Source organism: Stenella coeruleoalba (genome assembly GCF_951394435.1).
Source record: "Stenella coeruleoalba genome assembly, chromosome: 12".
Taxonomy (NCBI): Eukaryota; Metazoa; Chordata; class Mammalia; order Artiodactyla; family Delphinidae; genus Stenella; species Stenella coeruleoalba.
In genome coordinates this window covers 30,759,814-30,779,411 of record NC_137158.1, presented here as the reverse complement: position 1 = coordinate 30,779,411, position 19,598 = coordinate 30,759,814, and the positions used below count along the sequence as shown (strand labels likewise).

The 19,598-nt window shown below is 37.2% G+C and overlaps 1 protein-coding gene across 16 annotated transcripts in view; it reads right to left on the bottom strand.

Annotated features, from left to right (window-relative positions):
• The window catches only part of LOC307195594 (uncharacterized protein), a 920,801-nt gene that overhangs the window by 891,901 nt on the left and 9,302 nt on the right, over positions 1-19,598 (bottom strand). For 14 of the 16 annotated variants that reach the window (XR_013830873.1, XR_013830874.1, XR_013830875.1 and 11 more), the window contains exon 2: positions 3,259-3,361. The exons of 1 other annotated variant lie outside the window; for it this stretch is intronic. The gene's annotated coding sequence lies outside the window, so the exon portion shown is untranslated. The remainder of the gene's footprint in view (positions 1-3,258; positions 3,362-19,598) is intronic. One more of the 16 variants, XR_013830885.1, reaches the window with a different exon arrangement.

The following is a 19,598-nucleotide window of genomic DNA, read 5'->3' as shown; positions in this document are numbered from 1 at the left end:
TTTCTCCTTATCCCCAGATGATATAAAAGCCACATCAAAATTTACAAAGCACCCAAGCCTGGTTCCAGATGATGCCAGTGCTGCTAGTCTGTAGACCACATTATGAGAAGCAAGTCTTGACCTACAACTGAGCATGCAGAAGAAATTCAAGTGTTACCACTGTTAGCAGTTTGAGGGCAGGAATCTCAATTACCTTGTCTCAGCAATTAGCACAGGGTCTTAGGAACTGATAATACAGTCTATTGGTTGAGACCTCAGGACTTGGAGCTGGTTCAATTCCAACTCTACCACTCACAAGCTGTGTGGTATTGTCAAGTTACTTAACTTCATTATGCTTCAGTCTCTCATCTGCAATACAGACATAACTGCCTCATAAGAGTGAGGGAGAGAGAGCATGTTATTTTTGATAGCACTGTAAGTGCTCAATAGATGATGAAAAAAATTAATAAGATAATGAATTATTGATTAATCAGTTGATATACTGATTTTTGGTGAGTAAAATAGATCCAAAATTCTGGTGGTGTAAATGATCTCAATCTGACTCATATAAACTAAGAAGAAGAAAGACTGAAATCTTAGTGACTGACAGACATTCCAGGCTTAAGATTTCTGAGAGTATTAATATGTAAGTTATCCTAAGTGACGGATGAAAGAACTGTCTAAAGCAAGAGAATCACTAACCTTTTTGGAGTAGTGACATCAAAATGATGTTTATGAGATCTCAAAGCTCTCTTAATTCTCCCCCAAATACCTAAGATGGAAATTTTTCATGGCTTATTTTCACTAAATTAAATTTAAATTGATTTACTTGACAACATTTTGACATTTTTGCATTATAGAGTATTGCATCTGCCATAATAAACAATATACATTCAAAGAAACACATTTAGTTTTAGGCTAATCCTTAAAATAACTTCCTTATTTTTGTCTAGTGCTTTTAAATTTTCAAAAAACTTTCACTCCTTCTACCTCATTTATCCCCATAACAACTCTACAGTTGTTTTTTCTAAAGCCTAGAAAAGTTTGTTATTCCTGTCTGAGGAATTGAGGAAATGGAGTTGAGGAATTGGTTCCTCAATTGAGTTGAGGAAATGGAAAATGATTTTAAAGTGCTCAAAGTCACATAGCTGGTTTGTGGCAGAAATAGAACTAGAACCAAGTTTTCTAACTCCCAGCCATTTCTTTAAGCTACCTACCGGTACCACTACCACCATCTGGTTGCCACATATTATTCTGTATACAAACCCACGACAAAGCCAGGTCACCAGCTCAACTGCCCAATATCCTAATTCCTCTCCCAAACAAGTGTCCTTTTCCCAAAAAGGATGTTCTAAATACCACAAAAGCAACAGTTTCCTAAACATACAGGAAAACCTTTTTTATTTTGTTAAAGTAACTTTTCAGTTCTAGAAGTTAGAAGTCAAATTTGGAGGTGCGACTTTAAAATTTTTTAAATTATGGTGAAATATAATTTTTTTTTAATTTGACTAGTTCATTCATTCACTAAACACTACATCTGCCTACAGATTTCTCAGTTCAACTGTCTTTAAAAAAATGTTCTAAGCTATAAAAGGAAGTTTTTAAAAAGTGTTACTGTGCATTCCAATTTTGGATACCAATATTTATTGAGTCCTAACACTTGGGTTTTAGAAATGAGCACAAATCTTAGACTGACAAATGATAAAGCAATGGGATCTTATTAATAAAGATTAATATTTAAGTCTTCAAACATACCCCAAGCAGCACAGCATGTTCTTAAAAAAAAAAAACAATCACTGTAGTTAAAGATTTCAATTTAGTCATTAAACTTCAGAACTGATACTGTGAAATGTTTTCCCAAAGTTAGTATACATTTTTAAAGCATTTTTAAAGGTTCTGGATAGTCTATAACGTTATATAATTTATGACAACAATTATGACAGAATCACTAAAGAAAAACTGACAACTCTAAGCTGACAAGTGTAAGAAATTCCAGAGTTGCACTGACAATTCAGATCTACTTCCTTTCATGCCCAGATTCACTTAATATCTCATTTGGTTTTCAAACCTCCCCTCAGAAGCAATTGGAACAAAACCATGAGCAAGCTCAATCTCCATTTGGGCATGTAACCCTTTTACAAACACAATTACAGCCAAACACTATTGTAACCTGATTTGCATTTGCACTAAGTTACAAAGCACATTGAAAATGCCTGCTATGCATGCTACAGACTTATTAAGAGGATAGATTGCAGGGCTTCTGTGAACACTAATTAAAAAGGTTTTATCTTTCCCCTCTGATCCACTGAAATTGTTCAAATGCCTTGCCTGCTACAACTTTGTTCAAAAACAGTTTTCAAACATGTGATCAGAGCTAGGCAACTATTTCAGGTGGCTTGATTCTGTTTCCACCGTGGACAAGGCCAGAAAGACAAAGTTTCAGTCTAAACTTTGAGCTTCCTTTCCTTTGTTATTTTGTGTTGCAACCTTAGCATTATCCAACTGTGGACTTTTATCTGTGAATATCTAAATCCTGTCTTGTGGAAAACTAATTACTGAACCACTGAGAGCTTCATAATGTCCTGCATTTAAGTCCTGAGCATCATACATAATGCATAGGCAGCAGTCTCTGCACTCTGATTACAGAACACTGTCATTAAGTGAGCAAATTAAAGATGTGAATAATTCACTGGCTGAGCTTATTGTCAGTGCTGCATTGTGAAATTAGAATTTCTAATAAGTACTGCAATTTTTTTAACCCAATTAACACAGAGAACATCTTGAGACTGATTAGTACAATAAAAATTATTACCTTATTCTTTTGCTTCACAACAGCCAAATTAAATACTGTACTTAATTATGCAGCATTCATTCCTTCTCTGTTAAAAAAAAAACCCTATCATTTTAATAAGAGTTCTAATATTTGTATGTGAGCTAAAAATACAGCACATGCATCTGTAGCTCACTGTCTTTTTGCAAAGTTTTTTTTTAAGAGTCTGAACATCAGTATTATCACCAGTGGTGGATTATGATGACACCAGTCTATTCTTAAACCAAATATTTTTTCTAAAAAAACAAATAGCACACACAGAATTGACAAAGTAACTAACCTCCCCAAATTGAGTTGAATATATTATACCTCTGCTTTTTTTTGGATCTTTAGATGCAGATTAACACAGATTTGCCCCTACTGTACTATATATGATTGAGGCTGAAACATATATTTAAGAAAATTAACTGATTAGGAAAAAATCAAGTATCTGTAAGAGTGGGTCTTACCTCAGATGCTCATATAGCACACAGTGATCTGTCTCACTCCTGCCAGGCAAGTGGGAAAGTCCAGTTTATGCTCGGCATGATGATCCTACGCAGAGAGTGTCTGCTGCCATGTTAAATAAAGAAAATGATCATTTAAACGGGGGCTTTTGTCTCCCAATATTTCCTCCTGCTGCCCCTTTCGCATCAAAGCCCAGAGAGGCAGGCACATCTGGCAGCAGTCCCTGCCCCTGACCGCAGCTGCCTCTGGAGAGCTCCCCCCTTCCTTTCAGCTCCTCTGCATCCCCTTCCTGGGCAACTTCAGCCCCCTAAAATGGGGGAAAGAAACGATGACATTGCAGGCAGAATATGAGATTGTTTGTTCAGCTTCTGAGCCACCTCCTTCCTGTCTAGATATTTTACAGAAAGGGAATGAGAAGAGGGAAACAGCGAAGGTGCTCTGAAAATCAGTCAGACACAATGCAATAGGGAGATGGAGAGGAGGGAAAGGAGAAAGAGAGAGCGAGAGTGTGTGTGAAGGGGGGGTAGCTGTCAGTGCAGATAAATCTGCATATGGAAATTAGGGTTATCCTGGGTGCAGTTTTATTTAACTATGATCTACTGTTTTTTTAATTAGACCAGAATTTTAGCAAAGGAAAGGAAGAAGGAAAGTGAGTCTTGAAACCAGAGACAGAAACTTCTAATTCAATAGACTTAAAATTTCATAGCAACTGCAAATAGCAAATCTAGAAGTTGTAGGAAAAAGAAAAGGAACAATAACAACAACAACCAAAAGGAATTTTTTTCCCTGTTTTATTTAATAAACTAGAAAACCTCCCCACCTCCAAAAAAATAAATAAATAAATAAATAAATAAGGAAATTGGGATAAGACTGTAAAGCATTTGAAAGGAAGGAAAAAACACCTCTCATGGTCTGTGTAAAAATTTTCCTTAAATGATAGAAGAATCATATGGGACAAAGGAATTGTCAAAAGTAGAAATTGGCATTACATGTGGAAACCAGTAGCAGCACATTCTGCATTTTAATATCAGAGGTATAGCATGTTTTTTGCCTTCCTTAGAAAACACCTTTTGCAGCTCTAACCTATGGCAAAGTGCCACAGGCTATAATCAGTTTGAGGTTGTCACTGACACAAGCCAACTACTCCTTTTGAGACACTGGGAGTAAAACAGTGAGGAGGCAGAGTTACCACTACGGGAGGTTGGCTGGTATGCTTGGCACTGAGCCCTCCACCAGAGGTGCTGGTTGGATAGCAGTTTGACCAGAAGGAAGCATGAGTTAATTCTGTAATCTGTGAGTGGGGAATTTCATGGAACGGATTAACATTTACTAGTTCACCTACAATGTGGCAAATATTGTAAATGAACACTCCATGGTTTCTGCTCTCAAGAAGCCAGAATTCGATGGAAAAAAAAATAAATTAAAAATGAGATGGTAGTGCACTTTTATAAACCAAGGAGTGCTTCAGATAGTCTAGATTTGAGCAGTGTGAGGAGTTGTCAGTACCCTCAAAGCTCTCCACACAGATGGCTGACTGGATCCTACAAGACCAGCTCAGGCACTGTAAATAAAATTACTTTGTCCCTTTGAACTTTTGCTTCTTCAACTGTAAAATACCTGCTTTTTAAGTTTGGGATAAGAGATAACAACAACAAAAAAAAAACATCACCTTTTGTCTGGCTCATGATAATGGCTCAAAATATCAAATCAATTTTCAGTTCAGATGTCACCTCCTCTGTGAATCCTTCCCCAATATCTACAAACAGGCTCAGAGGATTCTTCTGCAATTCTCCCACTGTTCTCCATTATATTATATCCTTGTCATTTTCAGCAGGTCTGTCTCTTTACCAGTGGGTCTCAACCAGGGGCCATTTTGTCCCCTTAGGGGATATTTGACAATGTCTGGAGACGTTATTGATTTTCACAACTGAAGAAGAAGGGTTGCCATGGGCATCTAATAGGCAGAGGCCAGGGATGCTGTTAAACAATCTACAATACACAGAACAGGTCCCAACAACAAAGAATTATCAGGCCCAAAACGTTAACAATGTAGCAATGAACACAACTAGCACCCAGATATTGGTTTCTAATAAAAGGAACCAGGGGTCCTTGGAAAAAAGGCTGATTTTAGATGTGGGGCAAGAAAAATACGTGATCTAGAGCATCTTCTAGTGCTAGAAAGTAAGAAGTGCTCAAAAAACAACGAAAGTTATAAAACAAAACGCTGATGGCGTATGTCAAAGGGACACAGGAACCATCTGAAAGATCTCCCAAGGGCAAAAGTTGGAACTATTTGAGCAACAAATACACAAAATAGTATTGGATTATAACCTAAGCTATAATATAAATATCCATGAGTCCATAGTGGTATAAATAAGTTATCGAAAACTAATTAAGTGAAAGAGAAGAGAAATCTTCCTTGCAGAAGAATTCCAAATAATTTATGTAAATAATCCTTCCTCAAGGAGATGGAACATGACTCTCCACTCCTTAGGTGCGGGTTTCTCATAATAACTTCCATAGTCGTGGGTGGGGAGGCGGGACTGAGAGTAACTTTATAGAGGAGAAATCTGACCTAACACTACTTCAGCCAGGTGGTCAAGGTTAACATCAACAATGGTAAGTCACGTTGTTCATGTATGTGCCCTAACCCTAGTCTAGTTATGAAAAAAAATCAGACAAATTCCCATAGAGGGACATTCTACAAAACACCTGACCAAGACTCCTCAAAAACAGGAAAAGTCTGAGAAATTGTCACAGCCAAGAGGAGCCTAAAAAGATATGAACACTAAATGTATGGTGGTATCCTGGATGGGATCCTTGAACAGAAAAAGGATTTTAGGTTAAAACTAAAGAAGTCTGAATAGAGTATGGACTTTAGTTAATAGTAATGTATCAATTGACGGGTTTATTAATTTTAACAAAGGTACCACCTTAATGTAAAATGTTAATAATAGCGGAAACTGGGTGCGAGTATACAGGAACTCTGCACTATCTTTGCAAAGTTTCTGTAAATCTAAAACTGTTCTAAAAAAATGTATTTAATTTTTAAAAAGTCAATAGTACCAGAGTGAAGAAACTCTGCCCTGTACTATACTATAAGTTTCTGAAAGAAAGGGGCTTTGTGGGTTTGCTGAGTATGTTTATAGGCTCATGGTGGTAGCTCATCCTCAAAGATGACCCCCAGTAAACCATGTCTCTCAGAATTCATATTCATGTGTGTTCCCCTCCACCTGAATCTGGGCTGGCCCTATGACAGAGTGCAGCAGAAGTAACACTATGAGACCTCTGAGGCAAGGTTCTAAGAAGCCTTGTAGTTTCCACCTGAGTCTGTTGCAACATTTGTTTTGAGAAAGGCAACCATTGGGTAAGAAGTCTGAATGCACTGAGATCTCCATACTAGTAAAAAGCCCAAGCCACCCAATGGGGAAGCCTAAGGAGAGAGAGACAGAGAGAATTAATGATTATGTGTGTGTGAGAGACAGAGACAGAGAAACAGAGATGTCCAGCCAGCCCACTGCTGTTCCATCCACTCTAGTAGAGGCACCAATACATGTGAGTGAAGAAACCACGTTTGACATCCTGCACATTCAAGCCTATAGATGACTGTAGTCCTGGCCTCTATTTGCCTGAAATAGTATTACAGAAACCAAACAATAACTACTCAGATGAGCCCAATTTACCCACGGAACTATAGTAAATCATAATAAATCATTGGTTTAAGACACTAGATTTAGGGGTGGCTTGCTGTGGAGCAGTAGATCAGTCAGTGCCTTTTACTTAGTAGCCATTCCAGAAAAATGAAAGAGGAGCTTCAATATTGTAGAAAGAAAATAATGGTGGGATTTCTTTTAACATTTTAAAACATTTCTGTTAAAAAAAAAAAAAAAAAACTACCCGCTGGTAAATTCAATAAGATAATGGGTTTTGCAATTAGGTTTAAAAAGGTAAAAACAAAACAAAACAAAACAAAAAAGAAACGTGGTTAATATATAATACAGTCAGGCCAAACTGGGGTGGAGAGAGAGAAGAGTAAATGGGGAAAGAAAGAGATTCATTATGGGGTGGAGGGTGGATATATATTTTAAAATATGTATTTTCTACTTTAATATGTTAACAATGACTTTAAGATTTATTGAGTGCCAGGTACCTTTACATGTAGTATTAGCTTCCCAGAATTATATGAGGTGAATACTACTTTAACCTCAGTTTTACAGATGAGGAAATAGTGTCTCAGAGTAGCTAAGTTACTTGCCTAAGATCTCCCAACCAGTATATGTGACCAGGATTTGTACCTTGCAAGTCTGACTCCAGAGTCCATTCTCTTAGCACAGTCTAACAGAGAAATAAGCATAAATAAAATAATCATACAAACAAATATGTGGAAATACAAACTATTATAAGTTTCATAAAGCTAACTGCAAGATACTATGATCATAAAACATATACCTGACCCAGTATGGGAGTTTGGGGAGGCTGTAAAAAGTTTGAGGTTGAGGGTGTCACTTGGGTTAGTAAGGTCAGGTGCCGGGTAGATAAACTGGCCCATGAACCAGAAAAAGGCAGAGGTGAAAACAGGTGTATGATTGGCTGTTGGTGAAGTGTCTTTCTTAGAAGTAACACTGTCCTTATAGCTTAAAAGCCAGAGAATGTGGGGAAGTCCTGGTGAAGAGAGAGCTGGAAGAGATCATCTACCTCTGTGTATGAATCAACAGAAGTCTTAGGCTCACCCCTAAGTTGTGCGTATGTGAAGCATAACCAGAGGAGCAAAGCAAAGGTTATGAGAACTGAACTGTGTATAAACTACTGCCCAAGCCTCAAACTAACCCCTGAGTGGTATATGGAAAGCATAACACATGCTTTGAAAACTGAAAAGACATTCATCCACAGAAAGCGAAACAAAACTTACAGCTTGAACCTAATTGGACTATTGCTTCCGAAAACAAACAAATAAACAAAACCCTCAAACAAACAAAGAGACAAGCAAATAAATTATTTGGAGGATTTTACTAGGTTCCCAAAGTCTCACATAAACAAAACTGCAGAAGATATAATATAAAATTATTGGACATGTAAAGAACCTGGCAAAAATCTGACCAAATTTCATGGGAAAATACAGTTAAGAGATGCCAATCCTGGAATGACAGATATTTAAATTATTTAAATTATCAGGCAAGACATTAAAGCAGCTACTGTAACCATCCTACAAGACATAAAAGTGAACACTCTTAAAATGAACAGAAAGATAGATAGTCTCTACAGAAAAGTAGAAAATGAAAAAGAACCAAATAGAAAGTTTGGAGTCAAAAATTACATATTTTAAATAAGTTCATAAGATGAGCGCAATAGAACAGACATGATAGAGGGAAAAAAATCAGTAAACTTGAAGATTAATCCGTAGAAATTGCAAAATCTGAAGAACAGAGAAAAAGGATTGAAAAAACAAGAGAAAAATACTGAAAGACCTAATATGTAATTGGATTTTCTGGAGGAGAAGAGAAAGAGATTAATGCAGAAAAAATATATATTTTTAAACAAATAATGAATGAAATTCTCCCAAATTTTGTGAAAGACATAAATTTACAAAATTCAGAAGGTCAATGAACCTCAAACAGGATAAATTCAAAGGAAACTATGTTCACACATGACACAATAAAACTGCTGGAAGCCAAAGGAGGAAAAAAAACCTTAAAAGCCACTGGAGAAAACTGACACATTATATATAAGGGAACAATTATTCAAATGACTGTGGATTTTTTATCAGAAAAAACAGGGGCCAAAAGACTGCAGAATACTGAAAGGAAAGAACTGTCAAACCAGGATAATATATCTTCTGAAAATATCCTTCAGGAATGAAGATGAATAAAGACATTTAAGATAAAAGATGAAGGAAAACTAAGCATTTATTGCCAACAGACTTACTCTAAAAAAAATGCTAAAGAAAGTTACTTCTTCAGGCTGCAGGTAAATGATACCAGAGGGAAATTTGGAACTTTAGAAATGGAAGAAGAGCAATATAAATGACAAATGTCTGGGTAAAAATAATAGAGAATTTAACATATCTTAAGTTTTAAAAAGTATTTATGACTCGTGAAATAAAAAATCGTAACACTGTCTGGATAATTTTTCAATATATGTAGTATAATACAAATGACAACTATAACATAAAAAGGAGAGGGTAAAGAAACCTGTATGGTGGTAAGGCTTTTTTACATTTTACTTGAAGTCATAAATATTAACTCCAGTTATATTCTGAAAGATTAAGTGTGTACACTGTGATCCCTAGAGAAATTACTATAAATATGCTACAAAGAGATACAGTCAAAAAGCTAATAGATAAATTAAAGTAGAATATTAAAATATAGTCAAAATATATAAAATACAGTATTTAAAATATAATTCAAAAGACTATAAGAAAGAGTAAACATGCAAACAACAACAACAAAAACCCAGAAGGGGCAAACAGAAAAATAATTTAAAAATAAATACGACCGTATCACATTAAATGAAAATGATCTAAACACACCGAGTAAAATACAGACTGTCAGGCTGGATGGAAAACAAAATCCAACTACATATTGTTTGTAAACTTTTTGTAAGAAACCCACTTTTAATATAATGATATATATTAAAAGCAAAATCATTGTAAAAGATATACCATGCAAATACTAGTGAAAGGAAAGCTGCAGTGGCCATACTAGTATCAGACAAAATAGACTTTGAAATGAAGAAAGCTATCAGGAATAAAGAGGGATATTATATCATGATAAAAGTGTCAAATCACTAAGAAGACATAGGAACCCTAAATGTATATGAACCTAACAACAATTTTAAAACACATGAAGGAAAAACTGATACAAATGAGAGGAGAAATAGATAAATTCTCAGTTATACTTGGACATTTCAACACTCCTCTTTCAGTAATCAGTTAAACAAGTAGAATATCAGCAAGAATATAGAAAACCAGATCAACCTTATCATCCACTTGACCTAATTGACTTTTATAGACCATTCTACCCAACAATAGCAGAATACATAAAAGTTTCAAATGTACATGTCACATTCACCAAGATGGGTCATATTTTGGGCAATAAAACAAACATTAACAAATATAAAAGGACTGAAGTCTTACATAGTATGTTATCTGACCACAATGAAATTAAACAAGAAATTAATAAGAGAAAGATGCCTGGCCAAGTCCCAAGTATTTGAAAATCATGCAACACACTACTAAATAACCCATAGGTCAGAGAGAAAGTTTCAAGAGAAACTGGAAAATATTTTTAACTAAGTGAAAATGAAAACATCACATATCAAAATATGTGGAATGAAGCTAAAGCATTGCTTAGAGGGAAATTAATAGCACTAAATGCTTTTATTAGAAAAGAAGAAAGTCTCAATCAATAACTAAGCTTCCATCTTAAAAAACTAGAAAAAAATAGTTAGTTACAATCAAAGCAGAGAAGTAAACAAACAATAAAGATAAAACAGAAAGTAATAAAACTGAAAAAAGAAAAACAACAGAGGCAAGCCACACACTGGGAGAACATAATTACAAATCATATATAAGATAAAACATTTCACCGAAGAACATGTATGAATGGCCAACAGAGACATGAAAAGATATCCCAAGTCATTAGTCATTGGAGAAATGCAAATTAAAACTACTTAATAACCACAAGAATAGCTACCAGAAAAAGATGACAATAACAGATCTTGACAAGGATATTGAGAAAATGGAATCTTTATATGTTGATGGTGGAAATATAAAGCAGTGCAGCCATTTTGGAAAACTGTTTTTCAGTTTCTTAAAATGTTATCCATAAATTTACCTTAAGACCCAGCAATTCTATTTTTATGCCATATTTACTCAGGAGAAATGAAGGCATATGTCCACATAAAAAACTTGTATACAAATGTTCATAACAGCGATATTGATAATACTCAAAAAGTGGAAATAACTCCAAAAGAAACAAACTATTGATACATACAACATGGATGAACCCAAAATACATTATGCCAAGTAAAAGGAGCCATATCAAAAGGCTGGATACTATAGAATATAATTTATATGACATTCTGGAAACAGCAAAAATACAGGAACAGAGAATAGATTAGTGGTTGTCAGGAGTTGAAGGAGGAGAGGAGGTTTGACTGAAGTGCTTACATGAGGAAATTTTGGGGGGGAGTAATGAAACTGTATGTGTACTAATTTTGATGGTGCTTATACAACTCTGAATTTTTCAAAACTCATAGAATTGGACAACAAAGAATGAATTTTACTATATTAAAGTTTAAATTAAAAAATTTTAATATTTCACTTATGACTTTTCTTATACTTTCAATTGTAGAGAATGAAATGGAAAAGTTCTTTCCATTCTTTCAATTTGAAAAATGGTAACTCAGCTTCCTTTGACCTTCAGAAAACAATTATAAGCTGATAACATATAAAATTTTGCCTACATTAAATCTATATTTGTCCTCATTTTCTTAACATACTGCCCATTCTATATCATTCTGACTTGGCCTTGTATATTTCTCTAATTATTTTATATTTTTTAAGTTTTGTCTCTCTAATAGAATTAGAGACTTCTTGAGGGCAGGAATCATGAATTCTTATGCTTCTTTAACTATCATAGTGATAGAAATGTCTTAGAATTTTCAGTAGCTCCTTCTGGAATAGAATGAAATGAAATAGGATGGGTGTTACATGTTGGATAAACTAAAGTAATGGAATAGAAGAAGGTTCCCTATGCCTCTTAATAAGTATTATCCTCCAGTTCTCAGGTAATAAACCTGACACTCAGAGAGTTTAAGAAATTTATCCAAGATCACACAACTAGAAAATACAGAATGTAGCATTCAAATTTAGGTATGCTGACCCATGAACTCTCCTTTAAACAATGATTTCCATTCCACCTCATCCCATAATGTGGTGAACAAATCCCAATGAAGCTAAATTGACAAAGACTCTTGACATTATATCAAAATATCAAGAGGAGGCTATAGTACTTCATTGATTCTTTAAGTCTTTGCTTCTTACAGAAGCCCAAGTGATTAGACAGTAATGAGAGCTCCCTTATAGTTATATTACTGTAGAAAGGGAACTGACCTTTGGAGCCAAAACTTCTGGCTCTTCCCCTTCCCAAATCTGTGCCTTGTGAAATCCATAAGATTCAGCTTCCTAGAATCAGGAAATTAGGTTAGGTGATTTTTGTTGGTGTGAAGAATCTGAGGTAGAGCTTAATAGGCAAGAAGTTTATTGAGGAATACTCTTGGGAACAACCAAGAGTTGGTTCTTCTGTGAAAGACAGGGAATGAAAGTAGGACTGGACAGAGGGAGATAATGGGCTACAATGTAATCTCAATGAGGCCTCAGCTAAATGATGGGAGCTCTGAAGCTGGGATAACCCTTCATAGTTATCCCAACTTAGGGTAGGGGGAGGAAGGGTTGGGCATTTATACTTTCATGCCATTGTCATTGGATGCCAGATGCCCCAATTTGGGCAAGCAAGCTCTCTTTACTGAAAGCAATTCTGAAAAGGGCTGACAGGCAAGGGCTTACAGCAGCACTTCAGGAGCTGGAAGGGGAATCTTGTGTCCCACATAGTGACTTCTAAAGTACCTCCCTGCTCTGGTAGCATCATGAGGATTAGCCAGAAAACGATTCCAAATGAAAAAAACCAAAAAGTCTTCATCTTACTCACCTCCCATAAAAAACAGAAAATTAAAGACAATACTGGGGGAGAAAAGTATGTTGTAAGGAACATATTTAAAACACTTTTACTTATAACTGTTGGCTTTCAGAGGGACACTCTTAAAACTCCAAGGAACTTCATGCCTCTAAATAGATGTTATTCAACAAACTTATTAATGTAACTCAGAGGTTGGCAATTATTTTCTATAAAGAGCCAGACAGTAAACAGTTTCGGCTTTGGGGACCATACACTCTTAGTTGCAACCCTCAACGCTGCAGTTGTAGTGAGAAAGGAACCATAGACAATATGTCAACTAATGGGCGAGGTTGAGTTTCAATAAAATTTTATTTACAAAAACCGGTGGCAGGCCAAATTTGGCCCATGGGCTATAGTGTGCTAATATAACTAATATAATTGAATGATATGAAATTTAACTCATTCCCTTTCTTGATACCACAGAGTACCACACAAGCCCTAGAATGATTATATGACTCTCATGTGAAAGATAATGAAACCTTTTTCCTGTGAAGTCACCTTCTTGCTGAATTTTCTGTTACTTGTGGCTGAACCCAACCCAAAATATTATAGAAATTTACTTTAGATTGAGTGATCAAAGAAGACTTCTATGAAGGAGAAGAGTTTTAGCCTCTATAACTTAGTGTTGTGAGAAAATAAAACTGATGGGTGTCTGTGGGGGCAACTGCCAGTTGTCCATCTTATTTATTTTAACCTGTCCCCTAATTTTAGTGACAGGATAAAGACTGTCTTTCCCAGCTTGCCTAACTTTCAGCTGGATGTGACAGAGCTAAGCTAAGAACAAGGAAGTACTGAAGTGGGTCAGAAACTGGGTGAAATGCCTAGGTGGGTGTTAACTGTTTCCAAGTATGCTCTATGATGCAATATGTGTAAGTGAATGTAGTATGAGCAGCTTCTAGAATTGAGCTTAAAAGGATACATGCCCTTCCCCCTTTTTCTCCTTCCTGCCAGCTAGAATGTACATGTGCTGGCTACAACAGGAGCAGCCCTTATGGACCATGAAGTGAACTTAAAATTGAGGCCACACATTGTGGAGACATAAGATATAAGGATCCTGGAATCCTGAAACCACAAAAACTACCAGGTCTAGACTGATTCCATGACTTTCATGGGAAAAGGAGATGCTTTTTCTTGTTAAGATATAGTTATTCTGAGTTTTATGTCATTTGCAGCTTTGCCCAACTCAAACTATTACAGACATTTATGTTAAATTGAGGGTTCAACAGAAGCCTCTATGTGGAAGAGAGGTTTTAGTCAGGATCTCAAGGACAAACGAAGCCAGGCTTAGAAAAAGCAAGAGAAAAAAATCAGTGCTGGCATAAAGCACAACTTGCACAAACATTTTGAGACAGGAAAGAATACAGTGTGTGAGAGGAACTGAGAGAAGGCCAGTATGGCTGATGACTTGTGAAAGAGGTGGAGGGTGGACATAGGAAGGGGTCAAATCACAAATAGGAGGAGTTAGATTTCACTCTAAGAACAGTAGGAGACCACTGAAAGATTTTAAGCAAGGAAGAGATTTGCACATCCCCTTGACAACTGCGAATGACTGCCCCGCAGAGCTGACTTTCTGTGCCCTCCCCAGCCTCTTTTTATTTAATTTAATTTTTTTTTTTTTTTTTTTTTACGGTACGCGGGCCTCTCACTGTTGTGGCCTCTCCCGTTGCGGAACACAGGCTCTGGACGCGCAGGCTCAGCGGCCATGGCTCACGGGCCCAGCCACTCCGCGGCACATGGGATCTTCCCGGACCGGGGCACGAACCCGTGTCCCCTGCATCGGCAGGCGGACTCCCAACTACTGAGCCACCAAGGTAGCCCTAATTTTTTATTTTATATTGGAGTATAGTTGATTTACAGTGTTGTGTTAGTTTCAGGCATACAGCAAAGTGATTCAGTTATATTTACATATACATATATCCATACATACACTACTATATATAAAATAGATAATCAACAAAGGCCTACTGTATAGCACAGGGAACTCTACTCAATATTCTGTAATAACTTGTATGGGAAAAGAATCTAGCCTCTTGGTGTCACCTGAGCGCTTCAGGCAGTCCTCTTCACAATCTTCCTCCCAAGACACCTCAGGTCTGGCTCCCTCCCTCAGGAGCCACACACCATTTATTCACCACAGTGGCAGTACAGCTCACTCCCTCCACAGCACTCTCTCCTGGCCCTGCCACCATGAGCCACACCAGCCAATCTTCTGCTTTCAGATCTGTCAGCATTGAGACAGAGATCTGTGTGCCCCCAAATGCCAGGGGATAGAGGCCAGCCTCTCTAAGTGGTTCCTGAAGTTCTCCTCGCTTGGCTTGAGGAAAGAGGGGGAAAACACTTCCACACTTAGTCTCTAAAGAAGTCCTCACTCTTAAAACTCTAGTCCCTAGTGAATTCTTTTTTATATATAGACTAAAGGTGGATGATCAGCTAATGCTGATAAAAGCAAATTTTGGCTACCTACTTTGTAATAATGATCTAGCACCTCAGTTAGAATATTGGGTTATAGTTATTTTTCTCAGGTTGGTGCCTCAGCTCAAACTGCAAGACTAAGAAAGTATAATTACAACAACTTTCAAAAAGATTTGGGACTTCCCTGGAGTTCCAGTGGTTAAGACTCCATGCTTCCAATGCAGGGGGAGTGGGTTCAATCCCTGGTCAGGGAACTAAGATCCTGCATGCCGTGCGGCCAAAAACAAACAAATAAAAAATCATTATGTTGTACACCCGAAACTAATATAACGTTACATGTCAATTATACCTCAATAAAATAAGAAAGATTTTTTTATAAAAAGATGAATATTGATAGTTAAACACAAGAGGCAACATTTCATTCATTTAGTCAAAAGGGCCTACTATTTTTAAGGGCCTACTATATGCATGTGCTATCCTAGGTGCTGAGGACATAATTTCAAGCTTATAGTCTAGTGAGGAGACAGATATGGCACAGTTACTCTGTGTATATGAAATACATTATTTTGTGTATTTATTCTATGTGTAAAAGTTACATATTCTACTTGTATGACATGAAAATCTAACCTGTGGATGTTTAGAAAAAGACTAGAACCTTGAGGGATGTTTAGGAAAGAATAGAATCCTCGGTATAGTCTTTGAACAGAGAAGTGGGGTGCCAGAAGACCAGATTTGAGGAATTTGTAAGGCAGATCATAGAAAATATCCTGAGCTAAACAAAAAATTACAAATGTCTTAGTTAGAAATAGGGCTAAGGATCTGTAACTTGTGTAGGCACCAGGAAAAGAGTGAACTGGGTAACTGAAGAAAAGCAGCAGACCGGGAAGCAGTATGCTATCTGTGGGGTAGAATCTTTCTCCCTGGAGGAAGCTGCCTCTAAGAGACAGGCAGATACATCACAGCTATTTTGCTGTAGCACACTAAAGGTGATGATATAGTACTTATTACTTATACAAATGTAAAAGAGAATAATTTATTTTTCCTGGTCATGGAGATGTTTTGGTAGGAAGTGACAGCACAGCAGTGATATAAGTGGCGTACGGGGAGATAAGCAAATCCCACCATGCAGAGTAGGGGAAAGGAGCGTTAGGCATCTGCTGCTTTGCCTGTACAGCATTTTATCTTCCTTCCTTTGGTAACAACACTCCGCTTTTGCTTTGGAGAATCACCCCTCCTTCATTTCCTGTTGTCTTAGAGGGATTGGCAATTAAGGTGTCCTATTCCCTATCCGCTTTCTAACTCTATATACAACCATTTAGATATGTTAAGAAGCAGGAGGCAAAGGGCACAAAACAGTTTAAAATAAGTGCTTTCCAAACTACCCTCATTCACACAGTGATACTGTGATATAGACTAGATTCAGGGATTGCAAACTGGCAGCCAGAAGCCCAACTTGGCCTAGAAATGTGTTTTTCTTGACTCGCATATGTTTTTACTAGTGTGTTTATACATCTTTGACCAGGGTTTACAACCTCCAGATCACCACATGCTTCAATGCCACCTTCTGTCTTATACCAGCCCTTAGGTCTCAGGTAGACATGAAAGGAGGCCTGAGTGTTCATGCTGTACTATGTTGGAAACTTTAGTTACATTTTTAATGTAATTGCCACAACAAGCGTATAAGGTACTAACTGAAAATGAAACAGGCTTTGAAATCAGATCTATCTATAGAATCATCTTGGGTCTTTCTACCATACCTAAAAACCAATTCAACAATACATTCACTCAGTTAATATACATTCGTTCATTTAATATACATTTATTGAACATCCTCAAGATGCAGTTTTGAAGGTATAATGTTAAGTAAAAGCAGACATGGTTCCTCTTCTCTTTAAGCTTACAGTGTAGAACAGGATATAAATATTACCAAATAATTACATATGTTAATATAAAGTTGCACCTGTGGTGAGCTACATGGGTACCTATAATAGAGAGAGTTGGCATAATTAGGAAGGTCATGGAAGACTTCTCTGAGGAGGTGATGTGTGAGTAGAGATCTGAAGGATGTGCAGTAGTGCTAAGAAAGGGAAGGAAGCACATTGAAGGCAGAGAAAACAACATGTACACAGGCCTTGTGGGAAGGTAGGAGGAACTTAAAGGAGACCAGTGAGGCTGAGCAGACACGAGTGGGTTTGGCTAGGGCAGAGTAGTTAAGAGTCAAACATTCAGTGTCTTATAGATCTTATTAATTTTTTTCTGAACCTTTAAGAGCAGTTATTTTAAAAATAGGGTAGAAGTTGGTGTTACATTAACATTTTGGAAAAAATCACTTTGGGTGAAGTGTAGAGAAGACAAGGGGAGAGGAGATCACATGCAGGGTGAATGCAGGTTAACAAGTTACGAAGTTATTGTAATTCTTGGTAAGAGTATTCATAGCTACGCATAACTGGTTTGAATGGTAGTGATGGATATGGAGGTTAAGTGGATGGATTCTGAGGTAGGTAAGTAAAATTGGAAACACTTGGTGTTGGAATGAGTGTGGGGATGATGTTAGACAAGGTTGTCAAGGTAGACTACTAGTAAGGCTTCAGACTTTCTCTACTGGAAATGTACTGTGATGCCATTCATAAAGATAGAACTTTCTGTAAGAGGATCTGGTTTGGGAGAAAGAAAGATGCATTCATTATCAGACATCAAATTTGAGGGGTTTTTTAGATATTCATGCAGAGATATTAAATAGGTAGCATATTTACAGGTCTGCAACTCAGAGGCAGATTTTGAATAGAGAGATAAATGTTAAATTAATCTGTATAGAAATTAGTAATTGAAACTGTGTCTGTGAATAGCTAAGTCTGGAAAAAAAATAGAGTGAGACCTGAAGGGAGCTTAGCACCACTTAGTTGGACTCAGAATCAATGTGACTATTTAGATATTCACAAGTATGGTTTGTGGGGCTTCTTTCCTTCCCTTCTTTCCTCCTTCTCTCCCTCCCTCCTTCCCTCCCTCCCTCCCTCCTTCCTTCCTTCTTTCTTTCCTTCCTTCCTTCCTTCTTCCTTTCTTTCATGTTAGTAGTTATAGTAGTTATCTATTGCTATGTAATACATTATACCAAAACTTAGTGGCTTGAAACAACAAATTCTATTATCTCATAGTTACTGTAGTTCAAGAATCTGAATATGGCTTAGCTGGGTCTGCTTCAGGGTCTTTCAGAGGCTGCAATCAAGGTGCCAGCCACAGCTGGTGGTGAACTCACAGCAATGCTGCTACAAGAGTTCAGACAACTTTGAAGTTAGGGGACAGACAATCTACACAAAGCTGCCCTCACTTCTGACACCAATTGCAGGTTCAGGGTTTCACAAAAACACACTCAGTTTTGATAATTTGCTAGAAAAATTCATAGAACTCATTGAAAATTACTATATTCACAATTATGGTTTATTACAGGGAAAGGATACAGACTCAAATTAGCCAAGGAAGAAACGTTAAGGGTAGAGTCTGAGAAGGTACCAAATGTGGAGCTTCCATTGTCTTTTCCCAGAGAGAAGCCAGGACACGTTACTTTCCCAGCATCAATGGGTGACAATATGCATGGTACCGACAACCAGGGAAACTTGACCAAGCTTGTGTTCAGAGTTTTTATTGGGACTCCATTATGTAAGCATGATCTAGTGGTTACCCACAGGGTTGATCTCAGTCTCCAGGTTGACTGATATCCTATGACCCAAAGGCCCACCCCAAGTTATAATGTTGGTCTTTGGGGCATGGCCAGCCCCCCAAACCATATTGGCAGACTGTCCAGTATGACCCAAGGCCCTCAGGCAAAAAAGACACTCTTATCAGACATAACATTACAAAGATTACTTAGAGATTACTTCCCAGAAGCTAAAAGCAAAGGTCAGACCCCTTTTTAGACTGGTTTAAATTCTATACACCTGCCAAGGCCTTGTCATTTTCAAGGCTCAGTGGGGGAAGAATCTACTTCCTAAGCTCACTCACATAGTTGTCAGCAGGATTCAGTTCCTTGTGGACTGTTGGACTGAGGGCCACAGTTCCTCCTTAGCTGTTGGCCAGAGTCTGCTCTCAGTTTTTGTCATGTGGTCTTTTCTGACATGGCAGTCTACTTCATCAAAGTGAACAAGTTGAGAAGGCAAGAAAGAAGAAGTGCCTGTGAGAGACAGTGCTAGCAAGATGGAACT